This window comes from Somniosus microcephalus, chromosome 16 (genome assembly GCF_052327205.1).
Source record: "Somniosus microcephalus isolate GS21.2 chromosome 16, FLI_Smic_1.0, whole genome shotgun sequence".
Lineage (NCBI taxonomy): Eukaryota > Metazoa > Chordata > Chondrichthyes > Squaliformes > Somniosidae > Somniosus > Somniosus microcephalus.
The window spans coordinates 86,834,668-86,856,804 of record NC_141002.1 but is presented as its reverse complement, the minus strand read 5'-3'; positions in this window follow the sequence as shown (position 1 = coordinate 86,856,804).

Sequence of the window (22,137 nt, the reverse complement as noted above, 5' to 3'; positions counted from 1 at the left end):
CAAGGGCCTGTTAAAATAGGATTATAGAGGCCATTTAGTGGTTATTAAGGGCCTTAAAGACCAGTCCCGCCTGTTGGATGCGGGACGGAGTCAGGACCATCAGACACGCCTGAGTTGAAATTGCTCGGAGTCGGGAACCAGGCCGGCGGGGGGGGGGGGGGTCCCGCCTGCCAGTTTTTGCGATTTTAACCCCCCACATGCCTCCAAGCCTGACTCCACGGCTCAATGAAAATCGAGCCCATGGTCTGTGAGTTTGCAAATTCTAGTCAAAAGCTTACGTCCTTTTTTTTAAGGTGAAAACAGGTAATGTATTGTAAAATGCATATTTAGTCTTAAGTAACTGTGACGCAAATGCTAATATAGGTAAAGTATTACATTGATCTCAAATGATAAAAGAAGCCTTTCTATCGGTGTGTTTCAGCCCACAATACTAGAAGCATCCTCATGGCTCACATTTACATGGTGAAGGTTGTGAGTGCTATTCCAGACAGATGATGTTGTGATGTCTGAAGCAACAACAACAGCAGCAGGCACCTCCCAGTTCACTGTGCTGTTACCTGAAGAAGTAAGACTGGTTCTATCACACATAGGAATGGGAGTAGGCCATTCAGCCCCTCGAGCCTGTTCTGTCATTCAATTAGACCATGGCTAATCTTTATCTTAACTCCATCTACCTGCCATGGTTCTGTAACCCTTAATAACCTTGCCTAACAAAAATCTATAAATCTCAGTTTTGAAATTTTCAATTGACCCCCAGCCTCAACAGCTTTTTGGGAAGACATTTGTGTGAAGACATGCTTCCTGACATCACCCCTGAATGGCCTAGCTCTAAGTTTGAGTTTAAACCCCCTTGTTCTACAAGTCAGAAGGGCCGAGTGTTGTAGCTATGGAGAAGCTAAGCTAGCACATCAAGTGGGAGGAGAAACTCTATAGAGTGCATAATAAAAACAGGACATGCTGGAAACACTCAGCAGGTCAGGCTGCATCTGTGGCAAGAGAAACAAGAGTTAACGGGGATGATTTTGACAATAGGGGTACTTTGGAGGCGGGACTGCTGCTTGTCGGGTTTTAGTCCCGCCTCCATCGACTTGTGGCCGACCCACGCTATTTTTCCTTGATTGACCTTGTTAAGCTCACCCAGCGGGCTTAGCAGGCCAATTAAGGGGAAGCCGGGTTAAAGAGAACGTCAGCGTATGACGTTTCATCTGTCAAATATTTTTGACAGATGAATTGTCATCATTTGACAGCTTTGAGAAGCTGTCAAACACTGACATTCTCTGTTGTTTGGTGAGCTCTTATACTCAAGGCTCACCAAACCTATTGTGTGAGCAGAAAGCAGTTGGCTGTTACATCGGAGAATGCAGCAGCCATTCTGTCATCTCTGCCGTGGAGATGCCGGAGCCTCCGCATCCCCAACGATTGAAGCCTGCAGGAAGAAACAAAGGTAAGGAAACTTTTTCTATCAATTTTAACTCACCTCACATACTCACCTCTCCACACTTGCACCCATCACTCACCTCCACAGCACACCTTTGGACCCCTCCAACCCCACTGACCACCGCAGACCCACTGCCCACCTCGGTGACCCTGGCGGGGTTTCCCGACATCGGGAAGCCCGCACCTCTGCTGGAAAAATGGGGATAATCCTCTAAACTGCCTGTTAACTACCAATTAACAGGCAGTTAAGTGGCTGTAATCCCCTTCCCGCCCCCAGGAAACGGGACGCGACGCGGGTCAGCTACCCGCCACCTGGGAAGAAGGCTCGGAGATGGATTGGGCACCCGCCCCCAGACTCTGCCATTTTTCCGGCAGTACCGCCTCCAAACCCGCCTCCCCAGGTCTGGCAAAATCACCCCCAGCGTTTCAGGCCGATGACCTTTCGTCAGAAGTCTTTGGAGTGATTGGAGAGGCCCTTAAAGCTAGATCATTATTTAGCAAAAGAGAGCTTTAGCAAAACATGGACACAAAATTAAATTCAGAATGATTTCTCTATTGGGCAACAGACTTAGTAATTCAAATCATGCTGTAAAATTCTATGATAAATCCAGAAACTATAAATAAGGGACATTGAACGTATATCTGTGACCGGTATCTGTTGCTGTGGTAATGTTAATTAAACGAATAGGCACTGAACAGTTTCAAACAAATAGGCAATTGGAATATTTTAATTCTGTTTATGTTTAGGATTCAATATAATTGTGGACCTCAGCCAGATTTAATAAAGAATATGCAAGCATTGACACTTGGTTCAATCTTCAAACCAAATCCTCGAGTTTCATACTTTTATTTGACAAACTAGACATGAACGGAATCATTTAAAATGATGCAATTTTAGTTTCACCACAAGGAAACATAATTCTAAATTTAATGGTCTTTCCATAGAAAGCTGTAATTTACGAGACAGTAGCAAGAATCAAAATGTGCCCATTGCTGCGACTCAGATCTCTATTTGCCAGATGGCATTTAGTTAAAAATTCATCCTGTTATTTGTCTCTGTTTGAATAACTACCACGACTTTTTTTTGAGATCATTATCAGTATGTGGTGCCGTTCTTTGATTTGTATGACAAGAAAATCATGCCCCATTAATTTCCACTGAAATGCCCCACAGACACACATTACTTCCTGATTTATTATGTCTGCATATCTAATGTCATAATTTTAATGTCAAAGCATTATGGATGTAGCTGAAGTCCCACCTGACAGTAAACAGAAAATCAAACTATACAGGCATTTGTTGTGCAGTTTATTTTGTTAACAAGATTCATGGACCTGGCAAAGTGTTCCAAACTACTGTGACACTACAAAGCCATTGCTAACTTCATTGTTTTTCCCCAAGTGCTTCCTGCAGAGAAATCGTGATCTCCAACATATTTTCAGTTGGTGTTTGTGGACATTTTGAGGAGTCCTATTGGGAGAAATGAGCAATGTTTCGACTATAAACCTAGAGAGATTTCACTGTAGATTGTATGCTTCTACTAGGTATTAGGTCCACAATATAATGGGATTTTATGTTCACTGCATAAGGAGCTCATATTTCTACTATGTATTGAGGTCATCGATTCTTTGGGGGGAAAATTCGGTTGCTTTGTGCCTCCTGCGCAAAGCGATTAGCGTCCGGGCACGGCAATGTTTGTGCCGCTCGCGAACATGACCTGACATTTTGCGGCAGCGCTAAACACTACCGCCACGATCTCCTGCGCCCGCAGATCATGACATCAGTCGAACGTGCAACACCCCGGTAGCGCCCCGGACCGGATATTGAGTGGCGCCCTCTGCCTTTCCACCTGCTGCTAGCAACGACAGGTTGAGGGGAACGTTTTGCATTTGGGAAGGGACTGGGGCAGCGCTATTTAAAGGCAGCAGCTTCCTGCCTTTTTGTGCACCACATGTTCTGAGAGAGAGAGAGAGACTTTTGGAGAGATTCAATGCTGTGTGAAGGAGTTTTGGGTACTGAGCAACACTTTACAGGTTCATTTTGATTTGACCTTCCTTGCATCGATTTGGAAGAGACTTTGGGGGCTGCACTCTGAGCTCTTTCCCTGGGCCTCTCCATTGTTCTTTCCAGCAGAATTGATGTACAGGTCTGTCCAGGCTGAGATTCAAGGCTGCAATGAGCAGGGTGTGGATGAAGAGCAAGATCAACCCGCCCCTTTAAAAACTGGCCGGCGCGTTCTATTGCTGACTGACATCACATGGGCTTTGCCAGCACTCTGAGTTAGCGCCTGTTGTGTCCGTCAGTAGTAAGACACAGACTGCAGGAGAACGGTACGGTACAACAGCTGTTTACTCAACGTGGCTCACTCTGGAAGTGAACTGTACAGATTACTACTCAGTGCTATATACAGGTGTGGTCACTGCCAGTACTACAGTATACATGAGCTGCAAAAGTAGTTCCCCCCTTAAAGGTATATACATTACAATTCCTCCCCTTTTAGATTAACAGTACCATAACACTCATTTAACAATTAAATATCAAACTAATTACAATTAACACTTTTAACATACAACATTAGCTGAAAATAGTCTATTTATAAATTCAGTCTTTGGGGAGGCTTTCTGATCCTTTCTGGATAGCGCCTTTCCCGAGTGTCTTGCTTTTGGTGCGGAGGCGATTCTGGCACCCTGTCGTCGGTTGGGTCATCAGCTTCCGATGCTACTGTTTCTGGGGTAGATGCTACCTGTACGTCGGGTTCCTCACCAGGTACGTATGGGCGAGGCATGGGGTTGACTTGTTCCTGTGACTCTAGGATCTGGTCAGCATGGCGTCTCACGATGTTCTCCCCAACGTCCACTGTTTACATGAGTGGGCCCTGCCGTGTGCATATCGTTCCTGGCTGCCATTTCTCTGTTCGGTAGTCGCAGGCCAAGACTGGTTGCCCTACATTGAAGCTCCTTGTTGGCTTCTCATGGATGTGCTGGAATTGCTTACTCTCAACATCTCTTCGTACGTTGGGTCTGAGCAAATCCAGGCGAGATCTTAACCTTCGGTTAAAGAACATCATGGCCGGGGCCTGGTTGGTGACTGCATGTGTCGCATTCCGGTAGGCGAACAGGAAATTGTCCACCTTATGCTGCAGCGGAATGTTGTAATTGTACATAGCCTTTATTGCCTTCTTAAAGGTTTGTACGAACCTCTCAGCCAATCCATTTGTGGCTGGATGATACGGGGCGGATGTGTAATGCCTTACCCCATTCTTCTTCATAAACCTCCGGAACTCTTCGGACACAAACTGTGGTCCGTTATCGGAGCAAATCTGTTCTGGCAAGCTGTTCCTGGCAAAAATGGTCCGTAGGACTGCAATAGTTTTCTCCGTGGTGGGTGGAGGACATTTTGATGACCTCAGGCCATTTCGAGTGCGCATCCACGGCTATTAAAAATATTGAGTCCATGAATGGACCAGCAAAATCAATATGCACCCGTTGCCATGGAGATGAGGGCCACTCCCATGGGTGTAGAGGGGCATGTGGTGGTGCATTTTGGACTTTCTGGCATCCTGAGCAGCTCTTGGTCAGGTCCTCGATTTGTTTATCGATTCCCGGCCACCACACATAAGCCCTGGCAAGGCTTTTCATTTTTACCCCTCCCAGATGACCCTCAAGAAGCTCATTGAGCACCCTATCCCTTAACTTGGGTGGAATTACCACTCAGGATCCACACATCAAGGTCCCCCGGCACACTGACAGCTGTTCTCTTCTTGTCGAGAATGCTGGCAACAGTGAGTCGCCATGTGCTGGCCATCCCTTCACCGTCAAATCATATACCCGAGACAGTGTCGGGTCATTTCGGGTCTCCTTTTCTATACAAGCGTTAGTTACCGGTAGGTATTCAACTATAGTCGAATGAAATATTTCGACAGGATCCACTGCTGGTGCTTCCTCCGCAGTAGGCAGTGGCAGGCGTGATAGCCCATCAGCATTTCCATGCTGTTTCGTGCCCTTATAGTCAATCTCATAGTGGTGCGCCCCTAGAAAGAGTGACCATCCTTGTAGTCGTTGCGCAGTCATCACCGGAACGCCCTTCTTCGGATTAAAAATGGAGACAAGAGGCTGGTGGTCAGTCAGCAAGGTGAATTTCTGCCCGTGCAGATAGTGATTGAACTTTTTCACTCCCCACACTAGGCTGAGGGCCTCCCTGTCAATCTGGGCGTAGTTACGCTCGGCTGAGGTTAGTGATCATGACGCAAAGGCTATTGGCCTCTCTGAGCCGTCCGAGAATTTGTGCGACAGCACCGCTCCAATGCCATAGGGTGACGCATCACACGCCACCCGAATTGGTAGCGCTGGGTTGAAATGGGCCAATACCTCTTTCAATGTGATTAGTGTTTTGCTCTTCTGGAAAACTCGTTTACATTCGTCACTCCACTTCCATGGCACTCCAGTTTGCAGTAGGGTGTTCAGTGGGTGTAGTATTGTAGACAAATTTGGCAAGAACTTATGGTAGTAGTTTACCAGCCCAAGGAACGACCTCAGTTGTGACACGTTTTCCGGTGCTGGAGCCTTGACTACTGCCTCAATCTTTTCTGGGGACTTATGTAACCCCTCTTTATCGATAACATGGCCACAATTCGAGATCTGTTTTTTAAAAAACTTGCATTTGGGGCGGTTAGCTTGGAGCCCATATTCCTTCAATCTACTGAGCACCTGCTCCAGGTTGGCGAGGTGATCACTGTAATTTTCGCCCGTGACCAGGATGTCGTCCAAATAACACTGGGTCCCTGGGATCCCTTGCAGGACTTGTTCCATTGCCCTTTGCCAAATAGCCGGAGCTGATGCTACCCCGAATACCAGCCGGTTGTATTGGTAGAGACCTTTATGGGTGTTGATTGTGAGGTATTTTTTTGATGTTTCTTCTACCTCCATTTGCAGATACGCCTGGGCCAGATCAATCTTAGTGAAGCGCTTCCCTCCAGATAGCGAGGCGAAAATATCTTCAATCCGTGGAAGTGGATATTGCACGGTGTGAAGGACTGGGTTCACTGTTACCTTAAAGTCCCCACAGATGCAAACCTTCCTTGGTTCCCCAGGCGTGCTGCTCAACGACTTTTTCATCACAGGGACGATGGGTGTAGCCCACTCGCTCCAGTCTACCTTGGACAGTACTCCTGAATGTTCCAAACTCTCCAGCTCTGCTTTGACAACTGGGCGGATCGCATAAGGTACCGGTATGGCCTTAAAAAATTTTGGGCTTGTGTTTTCTCCGATTTTAATTGTTGCTGTCATGCCTTTTAGTGTTCCGAGTCGTTGCTGGAACACTTCTTGTGCGTCGGTTAGGATCTTTGACAGTCGCCCAGGTGTGACGTCGTCATCCTTTTTGGCAGCCACAGTCAGTGCTTGTATGGAATGCCAATCCAGCTGTATTTTCCGGATCCATTCACGTCCCAGTAATGGTGGTCCTCCATCTTGCAATACATACAGGTCTAGTTTTGGTGTTTCCTTACCGTTATATATAACGGTCACCCTTATTTTTCCTTTGGGGTAAACTTTTTACCCCGTGTACGTCTTCAAAATAATTTTTGTGCCTCTCAAGGGTATGTGTGAGAATAGCTGCTCGTAGTCCCATCGGTTTATGACTGTTAGGGCTGATCCTGCGTCCAATTCCATTTTTACCTGGACTCCTGCTATCTTGAGAGTGACCCAAATGGCTCGGTGATCCTTCGTTTTGATCACATTATGTAGTTTCAGACAACTCAGCTCCATGCTTTCGGAGTCGGTATCACTCTTTTGTTCATCTGAACTATTCTCCGTCACCTTATGTACCTTCTTGTACTTTTCTTTTGGAGATTTCTTATTGCTGGTTTGCTTTCCCGACCTGCAGACTCGTGCTATGTGTTCTACCTTTTCACACTGTCTGCACACTTTGTCTTTGAACCAGCAATCATTCTGGTCGTGTGTTGTTCTGCCGCAGCGATAGCACTTCTCTGTTCTGTATGACATTTCGTTTGTGCCATATTCTTGCGGTCTCTGTTGCATCTCTGCAGCGCCCCGTGCTGCTGCTTCATATGATACCGCAATGCTGAAAGCCTTGTCCAGCGTAAGGTCCTTTTCAGATAAAAGCCGTTTCTGGGTTCCTTCACTTTGAAGCCCACACACAAACTTTTCCCTTAAGGTATCTGCCAGTCCCGTTCCAAACTGGCAGTGTTTCGATAGTTTGCGCAGTTCTGTTAAATATTCAACATTGCTTTCATCCTTACGCTGGTTCCATTTGTGAAACTTGAATCTTTCTGCTATCAGCAGCGGTGTGGGGTTTAAATGTTCCTTTAGTATCGTCACTATGTCTCCAAAACTCTTTTCCACTGGCTTCGCTGGGGTTACTAGATTTCGTAATAAGGCATACGTCTTTGCACCCATTAAATTTAACAATACCGGCGCTTTCTTGTCATCTGACACCTCATTTGCCTTGCAGTATACCTCTATTCGTTCGACATATGTAGTCCAATCTTCGACTTCATTGTCAAATGCGGTGATACTGCCACTCTTCGGCATTTTGGGTGTGGTTTAAAATGGTTTAAAATGGCGTCTCCCGCGCTTTCCTTCCTCCCGTGCTGCTGCCAACGCTGCTCTCGGCGGTCCTCATGGCAATGGCGGCGCCCTGTAGGTTTCGCGCGCTTCTCCTGCGCTGCTGCCAACGCCGCTCTCGGCGGTCCTCGTGGCAATGGCGGCGCCTCGCGGGTTTCTGCGCGTCTCTCTCCCTCTCCTCGACGCTGCTCGGCCCCTGAACACCGGCTGTGCCCTGTGCGCTCTGCCCTCTCTCTCTCTCTCCCGTCGACGCTGCTCGGCCCTTTGCTGTGCTGCTCGGTCGGGCTCTAGTCCGCCGCTGTCCAGGAAGGGTCTGCGCACTACCTGTTGCCAGCCCGTTTCGCTGGACCACTGCAACTGGAAAGCCAATCCTGGCTCTCAACAGCCTCCCCCGCAATTCTCGAGTCTCTGCTGGATGACTGGGTGGTTGCCTGTGGTCGATGCCCGTGTCTCTGGCCTTGACTTCCAATCTACTGGTCTCCAGGAACGAATCCCTGGGAGGTGATGCAGATTTGCAGGTAGGATCGAATTTGCCTCGTCGCCAATGTTGTGTCCGTCAGTAGTAAGACACAGACTGCAGGAGAATGGTACGGTACAACAGGTGTTTACTCAACGTGGCTCACTCTGGAACTGAACTGTACAGATTACTACTCAGTGCTATATACAGGTGTGGTCACTGCCGGTACTACAGTATACATGAGCTGTAAAAAGTAGTTCCCCCCTTAAAGGTATATACATTACAGCGCCTCACTCCTCGGCATCAGCGCCTTAAGAAGGTGTGTAGCACCTGATTTAGTGTTCCAATCACCTCCAGGGATAAAAGCCAAGTTTGCAGTTGGAGGCAATAATTAGCGCCAGGCGCTAAACATTGCATCTGGCCGATAATTGCACCCCAAACGGGGTGATACCGAATTTCCCCCCCTTTATATACTGATATCATGCATTCAGTTTGTGCTGAGATTGCATGTATGTTACTGAACTAGTTTATTGTTGCACACTTGATCATAGTTTTTTTTAGGAGAACAATCTCGAATTCTATGTACTTTATATTTAATGTGTGATTATTTATTTTAATTTGCTAAACACTAGTCTAAATCTAAATGCTATAGACGTGTTGCTGAAGCTGCCCAATCAATCCCCTCAACCTCCTAAACTCAGGGGAAGCCCAAGCTTATGCAACCTGAATCTATAGAGCTTTGGAAAATTATGACTATTGCATCTGCAGTTTCCACACCTATTTTTTTAAGACCCTGGTCCTGGATATTTGTCGATCTTAAGTCCCATTATTTTCTCCATTACCATTTTCTACTTATATTAAATGCACTAAGTTTCTCGTCTTTACTTATTTTTAGGTTCCCTTGTGGTATTTTGTCATCTTACTCCACTGTGGAAACAGATACAAAGTACTAATTTAACAAATCTGCCATTTTCTTATTATCCATTATAATCTCACCTACATCGACCTTTAATGGCCCGACATTCCTTTTTAACACCATCTTTCTCAATCTATTTATTCAAAAAAAATTGCTTTTGGCTTTGCTGTTGTGCATAGATTTCTAGTTTTCTTTGTTCCCTAGATTATAGCATTCTCCGTTTTTATCCTAGAAGGCAGCTCTAGTTTGGGCTTTCTCCCAACACTTCTGTCTTGTTGTCATGGTGAAAAGGTAATTTCCATAAACAGAACACATTTCCCATAATCCCAAACCGCCATCTATTTACTTGCTGCGTGTGCAGTAGTGTACCCAAGATTAATAATTAATAATATATGGTATATATTGCACCAGAGATCACGAGGATGCTCGCTTGTCCCCTTTGAAAGGCAGAAAGTACCATGGCATCAGACGAATGTGTGCAGACTAAAACTAGTAGTCCAGTTTATTTACAGGTTAACTAGTGCACAGACACAGCAAGATACTGAGAATAAAATGCTTCAAAAAAAACAATAAATGTAGAATCAGTCCACAAACAGCTAACATATCCTTAGATGCTGCCAGACCTGCTGAGTATTTCCAGCATTTCCTCTTTTTATAACATATCCTTAGGTTGAGTCTTTCTTACCCAGTCGGATACGTGACAGAACTTTTGGATATAACAGTCTTTCGTAGACCATTATGGTGCAATGCTCTATATGGGGACCCAAATTTCCAGTTGAGTAATTGTGGAGTATCGGCACCAAGCAGATGGTAGTACGCTAGTCTAAAATTTGAGCATATAATCTAGACAGGCATTCCAATGCAGTGGTGAGGGAGTGCTGCAGTGCCGTAGATTCCATCCTTCAGATGAGGCATCAAACTGTTTGTGGGGCTTTGCTGTTTACAAGTTGGCTGTCAGGGTCACCTACATAACAAAACTGATGCATGTTACAAAGTTATTCTATGTACGTGAAGTACTTTGGGAAATACTTGAGAGACATAATAAGGACTAGGGGAAACAGATTTAAGGTTTTGGGCAAGAGATACAGGGGGGGTATGAGGAAAATCATTTTTACGTAGTGAGTGGTGAGGACCTGGAACTCAGTGCCAATGGAAGTGGTGGAAGCAGAGACACTCAGGCCTAAAAATTCGATTGCTTTGCGCCTCCCATTAGCGCCCTAAGAGGGCGCTAACAGGGTGCAAAGCAACTAGCGCCTGGGCGCGGTGCCGCCAACGCCTCCCATGAAATTCAGCAGGTGGTTAGTGATGGCAGTAACCGTTAGTACCCCGCGGCACTGTGCCACCACCAATGATGTCATTGCCGAGCGCAGCGCCCTGCTTGCGCCCTGGCCACGATCTTTGGTAGCGCCCCCTGACTTACCGCCGGATGCTATGTCCGACGGGGTCAGGGGAGCCTACCTACGGCCGGGGCAGTGCAACTTAAAGGGGAGGTGCTGGGAGGCCATTTTTGTTGCTGGCCGCCTGCCAGCACCTGACCCCTCTGTCGACGCCGGTCGCCCCTGCAGCCCCCCCACAGAGTGCCAGCTGCGCTCCATGAGCCCGGCACTTCTCTTGAGTGCCGGGCTCTTTTGCCGGCACTCTGATCCCTGGTGGCCCAGCTGGGCCCTGGGTTGCGCTGTGTTAGGCCCCTCCCCTTTAAGAAGGGGAGGAAGGCTTGCAGTACCGCGGCGTGACATGCTTCCAGTAGCACCCCACTTCCCTCTTGGGGCGCAACTGGTGAATTTCGGCTGTGGGGGTGCTAATTTTTTCGTGGCACTAAAAGTAGCACCCTGGCAAAGTTAATGCCCCAATGGGGGCGTGACTCAATTTTCCCCCTCAATGTTTTCAAGGGAAGACTGGATAGGCACTTGAGGGAAATAAACTTGCAGGGCTATGGGAATAGAGCGGGGGAATGAGACTGACTGGATTGCTCTGCAGAGAGCCGGCACAGACTCGATGGGCCAAATGGCCTCCTTCTGTGCCGTTATGATTCTATAAGATGCTATATAAATACAATTTCCTCACAGAGCAGTAACATTAGTTGGATAGCTGCAAAATTTATAATGTAAATGTTAATTGCGAATGAGTTTTAAGTACATTTGCAGTGCCGTCATCTATATACAGTTCAATTGTATTTCTGGGTCATATTTGGATAAAGAAAAGTATGTTCTTTTTTAACCGTTCATGGAGGCAGTTTACCTTTAACCCACAAAGGCCATGGTTTCAAATTGGCAGCCGCAACAGGTGAAATATTAAGTGACTACGGATTCCAATTTGGCTTCTCATCTGTGCTTTTGCTTCAGAGTGTGTGGTACATGTTCTATGAAAATGAAAGGTAGCGTTAGCACCAGTGGGGGAGAAAACCCAGCAGAGAACATGAAGCAGAAGGCAAAAAAGAGCAGTCAGAGCAACAGATGAAAGAGAAGCAAGAATAAAAAGAGAGACCGGCAGAGGTAGAAATAGATGAAAGAAAAGAAAACCCAAAAGATGACAAAGTGGACAAAGAGACGAGAAATAAAAAGTTTGGCAGATGAGAGACATGATAGAGAGTGAGGAACTGTAAGTAACACAAATGTTATGTGCTGAAATCGTGGTTTTGTTTCTCTCTGTACATATAACCAAGAATATACAAAGCAGCAATGCTATAGTTCTTAGTGGTTTCACATGCATAGTGTCAGCTGTGGCTCAGTGGGCCGCACTCTCTAGGTGGGAAGCGCTAGGAGTGAGCCAGGTGTGACTGGTTGCCTAATTGCAGCTGGGTGTTGGAGGGAGTTTTGTAAAAAGTTGGTGGAGGGTTTTGGGGTGTTGTTTTCAGGCTTTAGGGCCTTTTTGGCCCACAAAAAACAGCCAGATGGCTGCTGAGGGGTCCGGAGAGTCGTGCTCCTCGGAGGACAGTGTTCCCGAAAGGAATTTAATTAAGGAAGAAACTGTGGTGGGAAAGGAATAAAAAAGGCCCAAAGATTTGGGCCGGGACCTCAGGAGGTTTGGTAAAGAAAATACGGTGGTGGTGCAGTGTGAGGATAAGAAGATTCGAGCCTGGGATATAATCCAGGCGGCTCATGAGGACTGTGGCGAGGGAAGCTGCTTTGCCTGCCGACCAAAGCCGAATGTGGGATTTGAGGTGACGGTCAGTGGCCGTGAGGAGGTGGAAAAACTGTTACTCAGTTTGAAAGTTGGTGAGAAATTCTTGGAGGTGACTCTGCTATATTCAGAGGAGGTGGTGGTTTCATTTTTGAACTTGCCTGTGTACATCGAGGATGAAGTGCTGAGCAAAAAGTTGGAGTCGTGGGACATTAAAATCTGTTCTGAAATAAAGAGGAGGTACTATCCGGGAACACGGGTAGCAGACGGAACCCGGTATGTAAAGGTGCGGTTCCCAGAGGGGGGTGAGGTCTTTGCCTTGAAGTATGAAGTTCGAGGCGCTGGAAGGAGTGCAGTACTTTCGTGTGCCACACGATAACCAAGTAAAGGTGTGTTACACCATCTCATAAGAAACTGTCCTGATTTGTATTGTTACAATTGCGGTGAGTCGGGACATATCGCATGGAGCTGCAAGGCGGAGAGCTGTGGGGTGTGTCGTAAAGGCCCCACCCACTGTGAGTGTGTGGCAGAAGGGAGCGAAATGAGTGATGAGGAGATGGGAGAAGGAGCAGGAGAGGAGCATGGAACAGCCGGAGGTGCGGTGCAGTCGGAGGACACAGCCGGTAAAATGAAGGAAAAAGGAGCACAGGAAGAGGCAGAGGATGGCAGAGCGGAGATCGAGATGGAGATGACGGAAAACATGGTGAGTGCTATGGAGGGGAACAAAGACAGCAGTGGGCAGCAAGGGTCGAGTGCAGACTCGAGCCTGAGTGCAGTTCGGCTCCCCCTGGGGAGTCTGGTGTCTGCAGGGGGAGAGGAGGCAGGAGCGGGGTGTGTGGTGGAAGTGAGTGCTCCAGGGAGAGGCGGGGAGTCGGATATTTTGGTGAGCGGGAGGGGGCAGGGTGGGGAGAGGGTGCAAGAGGCAGGAGCCTTAAAGGGACAGCAGAATGGGATCGGCAAGATAGAGACGTCAGAAGGGAACAATTTTGGTGCGCCATTGTCCCATGGAGTGAGGGAACAAGGTGCAAGGGTCAGAGGTGGAGACGTGGTCGAAGGGGGCGGCACAGTGGGAGAAACTGCGATAGCAGGAAGACTCTCTATGGGAGATGAAGTATCTGATGGGGAGCAGGATTATGTATCTGATGGGGAGCAGGCACAGGGGGTTGCAGAAGAGCTTGAGTGTGAGGAATTAGAGGGGGACAGAGACATGGAAGTCGGGGATGGGGTGGCATCATGTGGAAAGGGAAAGGTTAGTGAGGGGCAGAAGGAGGGAGAAAGGGCAGCTCCTGGGTCCAAACTTAAGGCAAGGAAGAGGCTGAAACAGCAGGGAGTGGTCAAACAGGAGGGGAAAAAGAGCCGGAGGCTGCAGGAAAAAGCAACAGCTGCACGAAAAGTTGAGAAGGAGCATGAGAGGAGGGAAGAGCCAGAGATTAAATGATGTGGAGATTATTGGGCATACTTCCCTTCTTTGGAGCCATGATTACATTGGTCTTGATTACTGTGAACGGACTGAGGGGTGAGAAGAAATTGCAGCAGTTGTTGCAGGGTTTTAAAGGCACAGACTTGTGTCTGCAAGAAACCTTTTGGGATGAGGGTGTTCTAGAGAGAGTTCAGAAGGTTTGGAAGGGAGAGGTGTTTGCAAGTTGTGCAAACAATAACCGTAGAGGGGTGGCTGTTTTGGTGAGTCCGTCCATAGAAGAGAACGTTGCCTTGGTGGACAAGGGCACTGAGGGGAGATTTTTATGGCTAAGGGTAAAGTTGGAGGGATTTAATTGTGATCTGTAGTGTATGTAACGTTCCACCTTTAAGAGAACTATTTTAAGGGTTGCACTACTTTATCTTGGCTACTGTATACTGTAATACCGGTGGTGACCACACCGGTATATAAGTGCTGTGTAAGGATTTATTGGGCAGATTCGCCCTGACCTTCGAATAGTAAAGTCCTGTTAAAGTTACTCTTGTAGTCTGTGTATTAATTCGCCATATAACACACAGACTTTACAGTGGCGACGAGTTCGATCTTACCCTGCGGCAGCGATACATCCGAAGCAGTTAACGAGCGTCGAGAAGAGGCATCCGCCCTCGTCGTTCTGCTGAGAGAAGACTCGAGTCTGCAGAGCAAGGAAGAAGGAAGAATTCAGACACGAAGCCTTCCATCAGCAACAGGCAGTGATCATCCCTTCTGCCACGGTGGTGAGTGAGCCGATCAGCCACGAGAAGCAAGTCGGCCACGTTGACTGTGAGTAGGGGGAAAATAAAAAGAAACGGAGGATAAGGGCGGTGAACTCGACCACGGTCGGGGGAAAGGAGCCGGACAGAAGTCGGGGCCAGAGACGCTGAGACTGGGGCAGCGTAGGGCACGGAAGCCGCGGTACAAGCGGGAACGCAGCCGGTGTGAGAGACTGGGCTACAAGCGGGAACGCAGCCAGTGTGAGAGACCGGGCTACAAGCGGGCTGGGAGACGCAACAGCGTCGGGAGACAGCTCGACCGCGACCGGCGAAAAAGGCCGGGCAGCTACCGAGGCCGCGAGGCGCTGCGACCGGGATCGTAAGGCGCGGGAAGAAATAAATAAATAAAACCGCGGAGAACTCAGCCGCAGCCGGGGAGGAAAGGACCGGACTGCGAGAGGGCTGGGGAGGCGCGATTGAAAGCCGCTGAGGGAGAGACAGAGCCCGAGCGAGCGGGAGAGCTTCAGAATAAACTGAAGCCGGCGCGCAGGCTGCGAAACCCGAAAGCCAGCGGTCATCGCCCGAGGGCAAAGCTTACCCCCCGCCAGAGGAAGACAAGCGCGGGAAACCGCCATCCTCGGAGGCGGGGAAGAAGATAAGCGCGGGAAACCGCCATTTTTGAAAAAAAAAGTTAAAAAGTAAAGAAAAATTTCGTTGTTGTTCTCAGAAAGATTGTGAAGATGCCTAAGCGTGGTAACATCAATGATTTCGATTCCGATGTGGAAGATTGGGCCACGTATGTAGAACGCATCGAGATATATTGTAAGGTCAATAAGATAGCAAATTATGATAAAGCTCTAACCTTACTAAACTCAATGGGTGCGAAGACATACGGGCTATTGAAGCATCTTCTATCACCAGCTAAACCGGCGGATCAGTCTTTCGCTAATATTGTTGCTGTCCTGAAAGATCATTTGAACCCCACACCGCTGATGTTAGCGGAACGATCTAAATTTTACGTGAGAACGCAACTAAAAGAGGAAAGCAACGCGGAGTACTTGGTTGAACTGCGAAGGCTAGCAAAATACTGTCAGTTTGGGGAAAATCTGACAGAGGCACTGAGAGACAAGTTCGTGTGTGGGATGTCGAAGGAAGAAACACAAAAGCGACTGCTCGAAGAGAACGATCTTACACTTGATAAGGCTGTCCTTATTGTAGCATCGCACGAAGCCGCAGCGAGAGACACGGCGGAAATGCAGCTGAAGACAGCGGTACTCAACGTGGATCAAATGACTTCGGGTACAACGAAATGTTATCGTTGTGGGAAGACAACACACGACCAGAATCAATGCTGGTTTAAAAACCAGGAATGTAGAAAATGTGGCAAGCTTGGTCACATTGCTAAAGTATGCCGGTCAGGAAAGAAGACCAGCAACAATAAGTCACCGCAGAAGAAGTACAGAAAGGTACATAAGGTGACTGTGAAGAGTTCAGATGAACAGAAGTCGGATTCAGACTCCAACAGCAAGGAACTGGGTAGTCTGAGGATTCACAATGTGAATAAGGAAACTGACCGACAAACTATCTGGGTCACACTACAGATTGCAAAAGTCCAAGTGAAGATGGAAGTGGACACCGGATCGGCATTGACGGTCATGAATAAGCAAGATTACAAAAAGTTATTCAAACATATTCCCCTACGGGATACGGAGATAGTATTGCAGACATACACGGGGCATAAAGTATACCCCATCGGGAAGATAAAAGTCAAGGTGAGACACAAGGGCAAAGAACACCAAGGAATGGACATATATGTACAACCCGAGGGAGGTCCACCACTTCTGGGACGGGAGTGGATCAGGAAAATAAAGATAGACTGGCACTCCCTAAACACAATGACGGTAGATTCCGGAAAGAAAGATGTCAAACCTGAACGATTGTCCAGAATATTGGACGAGGCTAAAGAGGTATTCCAGCAGGGACTGGGAATACTGAGAGGAATTAAGGCAAAAATCAAGATTGCAGAACATGCAAGCCCAAAATTTTTCAAAGCCAGTTCGGTACCTTACGCGATACGACCTGCTGTGGAGGCAGAACTGGAAGAGCTTGAACGTTCAGGGGTACTGTCTAAGGTGGACTGGAGTGAGTGGGCCACGCCCATTGTTCCCGTCATGAAGCCTTCGTCGAGTAACAAGCCAGGGGGACCGGGAAAGGTCCGCATCTGCGGAGACTTCAAGATCACAGCTAATCCAGTGCTTCACACGTTACAGTACCCGCTTCCGTGGATTGAGGATATCTTTGCTTCATTGTCTGGCGGGAAACACTTCACCAAGATAGACCTGGCGCAAGCATACTTACAGATGGAAGTCGAGGAAGAGTCGCGCCAGTATCTCACAATCAACACGCACAGAGGCTTGTATCGATATAATAGACTGGTTTTTGGAGTGGCTTCGGCTCCAGCAATTTGGCAGAGGGCCATGGAGCAGGTCTTACAGGGTATTCCAAGCACTCAGTGTTACTTGGACGATATCCTGATTACGGGAGAGGACGAGGAGGAACACCACACAAATTTGAAACTGGTGCTCACCAGGTTGAAGGAATATGGCCTTCGAGCTAACCGCCAGAAATGTGAGTTCTTCCAGAAACGGATCTCGTACTGTGGTCATGTCATTGACCAAGAGGGGCTGCACAAGTCACCTGAAAAGATCGAAGCTGTCGTGAAGGCCCCCGCTCCGGAAAATGTATCACAGTTGAGGTCGTTTCTGGGGTTGATTAACTATTACCATAAGTTTCTGCCAAATCTATCCACGGTGCTGCACCCGCTGAATGCTCTGTTGCGGAAAGAAGTACCATGGAAGTGGAGCGAGGACTGTAAGAAGGCCTTTCGCAAAAGCAAGGCATTGATCACCTCTGAGGAAGTGTTGGCTCACTTCAATCCAACGCTACCTCTTCGTCTAGCTTGTGATGCTTCCCCTTATGGTATTGGAGCAGTACTCTCACACAAGTTGCCAAATGGCTCAGAAAGGCCAGTCGCATTTGCATCCCGATCATTGACCTCCGCTGAGCACAATTATGCTCAGATAGGTAGGGAGGCTCTCAGCCTTGTGTGGGGAGTAAAGAAATTCAATCATTACCTGCAGGGCAAGAAGTTTACATTGCTGACAGACCACCAGCCGTTGGTATCCATATTCAACCCTAACAAGGCCGTTTCCACTATGACAGCGCAAAGGCTACAGTGGTGGTCCGTTTTACTAGGGGCACACCAATATGACATCGAATACAAAAGGTCCAAACAGCATGGAAATGCTGATGGGTTATCGCGCCTACCGTTGCCAGTGGTAGAAGAGGCGACTACAGTGGACCCAGTGGAGATGTTCCACTCAACCATAGTGGAATGTCTACCAGTAACAAATTCTATGATCGAAAAGGAAACAAGAAGTGACCCGACTCTCTCACGAGTCTACGATTTAACGGTGGAGGGATGGCCAGCACATGGCGAACCAATGTTGCCAGCATTTTCGCAAAGAAGAGAACAGCTGTCAGTGTGCCGAGGAACCTTGATGTGTGGATCTAGAGTGGTGATTCCACCCAAACTCCAGCATAAAGTGCTAAAGGAGCTTCACGAGGGGCATCTGGGTGGAGTGAAAATGAAGAACCTAGCCAGAGCGTTTGTGTGGTGGCCGGGTATTGATGGAGACATCGAAGAAATAACCAAGAGCTGTCTAGGATGCCAGAAGGTCCAAAACGCCCCACCACAAGCTCCTCTGCATCCATGGGAATGGCCCTCATCTCCATGGCAAAGGGTACATATCGACTTTGCTGGTCCATTTATGGACTCAATGTTTTTAATCGCGGTGGATGCACACTCCAAGTGGCCGGAGGTAATAAAGATGTCCTCCACCACCACGGAAAAAACCATCACAGTATTAAGGACCATATTTGCCAGGAATGGGCTGCCGGAACAGATCTGTTCTGATAATGGACCGCAATTTGTGTCCGAAGAATTCAGGAAGTTCTTAAAAAGCAATGGGGTTAAGCACTACACGTCCGCCCCATACCATCCCGCCACCAATGGATTAGCTGAAAGGTTTGTCCAGACCTTCAAGAAGGCCATAAAGGCCATGGGTAATGAAAACATAAATCTACAACATAAGGTAGATAACTTCTTGTTGGCGTACAGGAATGCAACACATGCGGTCACAAACCAAACTCCCGCCATGATGTTTCGCTAACCTCACCCCCGACTGCAAACCCGTCGCGACCAAGAGCAGGCGGTACAGCGCCGGGGACAGAGCTTTCATTAGCTCTGAGGTGCAGCGTCTCCTGAAGGAGGGCATCATCGAGGGGAGCACCAGCCCCTGGCGTGCCCAGGTCGTGGTCGTTAAGACCGGCAATAAAAACCGCCTGGTCATCGACTACAGCCAGACCATAAACAGGTACACCCAGCTGGACGCAGCCTTCTCCCTCATTAAGGGAGACATCGCCAAGGCCACAATGCACGCAGTGGATGAGTCCATCCCCTTCCAAGTGGAGAGCGATGCATCCGACTTCGCCCTAGCCGCTACCCTTAACCAGGAGGGGAGACCAGTGGCCTTCTTCTCAAGGACCCTACAGGGCCCTGAGATCCGACACTCGTCGGTCGAGAAGGAGGCCCAAGCGATTGTGGAGGCGGTACGACGCTGGAGGCATTACCTGGCAGGCAAACGATTTACCCTCCTCACCGACCAGCGTTCAGTCGCTTTTATGTTTAATAACAAGCTGAGGGGCAAAATCAAGAATGACAAGATATTGAGGTGGAGAATCGAACTATCCACCTATGATTATGATATCTTGTACCGGCCAGGTAAGCTGAACGATCCCCCTGATGCTCTGTCACGAATTACATGCGCCAGCGCGCAAAGTGATAGACTTCAGACCCTCCACAACGACCTCTGCCACCCCGGGGTCACCAGACTTTACCACTTCATGAAGGCCCGCAACCTGCCATACTCCATCGAGGAGGTCAGGGCCATGACCAGGAACTGCCAGACCTGTGCCGAGTGCAAACCGCACTTCTTTAGGCCGGACAGAGCAAGCCTGATCAAGGCCACCCGCCCCTTCGAGCGCCTGAGCATCGACTTTAAGGGGCCCCTCCCGTCCTCTGACCGTAATGTGTACTTCCTCAACATCGTTGATGAGTACTCCCGTTTCCCCTTTGCCTTCCCCTGCCCAGACATGACCAGTACCACGGTCATCAAATGCCTGAACGACCTCTTCGCCTTGTTCGGGTTCCCAAACTATATACATAGTGACCGGGGCTCCTCCTTCATGAGCGAGGAACTCCGTCAGTTCCTACCAGCGAGAGGTATTGCTGCAAGCAGGACCACCAGCTACAACCCCCGAGGGAACGGCCAGGTAGAAAGAGAGAACGCGACGGTATGGAAGGCCGTCCTCTTAGCCTTAAAGTCTAAGGGCCTCCCAACCTCCCGCTGGCAGGAAGTCCTCCCGGCAGCCCTGCACTCCATCCGGTCACTACTTTGCACTGCCATTAACGCCACCCCCCATGAACGAATGTTTGTTTTCCCCAGGAAGTCGACTACGGGAACCACACTACCAACCTGGCTGACCTCCCCGGGGCCCGTCCTGCTGCGAAAGCACGTGAGGACCCATAAAACGGATCCCCTGGTCAAGAAGGTGAACCTCCTGCACGCCAACCCCCAGTACGCCTATGTGGCTTACCCGGACGGGCGGGAGGACACAGTCTCCTTGCGAGACCTCGCACCGTCAGGCATTCCGGAGACACCACCTTTACCCCCCCCCCACCCCCCCCCCCCCAATTCCAGCTCAAGTAGACGGCATGCCGGAACCCCACGAGCCTTCGCCGACCACGCAGACACCAGCATCAACACCGGAGAATGCAACACCGCCGCTGCGACGGTCAGAAAGGCTTACGAGGCCTCCGGACAGGCTGACTTACCAGAACTGGTAGTACACTTCACCCCGCCGGACTCATATCTAAACAAGGGGTGAATGTGGTAAACCACTTTTATCGTTCACTATCGTTACACTATAGTTATCACTGTTATATCGTTATCACTGTTCACACTGTTGTATCACTATACGAGGTCGCCTCTTGTCATGCTGTTATACCTGGGCTGACCACTGCTGACTCTGCCCATGGCTCCACCTACCTGCCCAGGTATAAAGGTGGTCGACTGGCTGGTATTCCTCCTTGTTGGATCCGATCACCCACGAGGGTGGGCTCTGTTATTTAGCCAATAAAAACCTATAGTTACTTTCTTAACTCGTCGCTTTTCATTGGATGAATTGATAGGTATATCAGCATACAACAAGGAAGTGGTGGCTCCTCTCCAAGCGCTCACATGACCATGCAACTGCAGAGCCCTCGGTCAGAGCCCCACCAGAGTCCCCACCCAACTGAGATCAGCATCTCAACCCCTGCACAGCCGCAGGAGCAGCAGACTGTTGCTGAGCCCTCACAGGTTTGCAACCTCAGAGGATGCCCGCCAAAGGTGTCGAGACAGGAGCAGCAAGAAAGTGAGCATGGGTCCTCCACATCTGCTGAAGCCACAGGGGAAGCACCACATAGGAGCACGCGTAAGAGTAAGATAATGCACAAGTAGTCACAAGGGTTGTCACTTGGGTGTAATGTTGTATTTAATTTTGAGAAGGCATCAGTTGCTTATTGTCATAAAAAATTCTGATGGCAAACTGTTGCAGTTGTGGTGTGAATTATTTTGCTAATGGGACTTCCACAGTGAGGGCTTAGGGCGAGTTGCAATTGTCAGTATGCTGGTCAGAGTGAGAGGAATCCGCAGGTTCTTGTCCATTATCCATGCTCTGGTAAGAAGGTGCGAGGCTAAACTGTTTGATTGTGCAGGCTAAGCAAATGTGACAAACATGAGTGCGTCCCTAGCATCCCGGGCAGCAATATGGTGGCGCTCTGGCACCTTCTGGCCTGTACATCTTCAGGTGGGTGATGTTATATCCGTGTATCTTAATGTTGTGTCCTTCAATAATCAGACTGCAGGGAACGATTCAACAGGTGTTTACTGAATGAGGGTTACTCTAGAACTAACTGTACAGATCACTAATCAGGGTTTATATACAGGTGTGGTCACTGCCGGTACTACAGGATACGGGAGCTGTAAAAAGTAGTTCTCTCCCTTAAGATATATATACATGACATACATTACAATTCCTCCCCTTTTAGATTAACAGTACCATAATACTCATTTAACAATTAACATTTTTAATATACAATGTTATATGAAAATAGCCCATTCATATATTCAGTCTCTGGGGAGGCTTCCTGATTCTTTCTGGATAACGCCTTTCCCGAGTGTCTCGCTCTTGGTGCGGAGGCAATTCTAGCACCCTGTCGTCAGTTGATTCATCAGCTTCCAATGCTATTGTTTCTGAGGTAGATGCGACCTGTACGTCGGGTTCCTCACCAG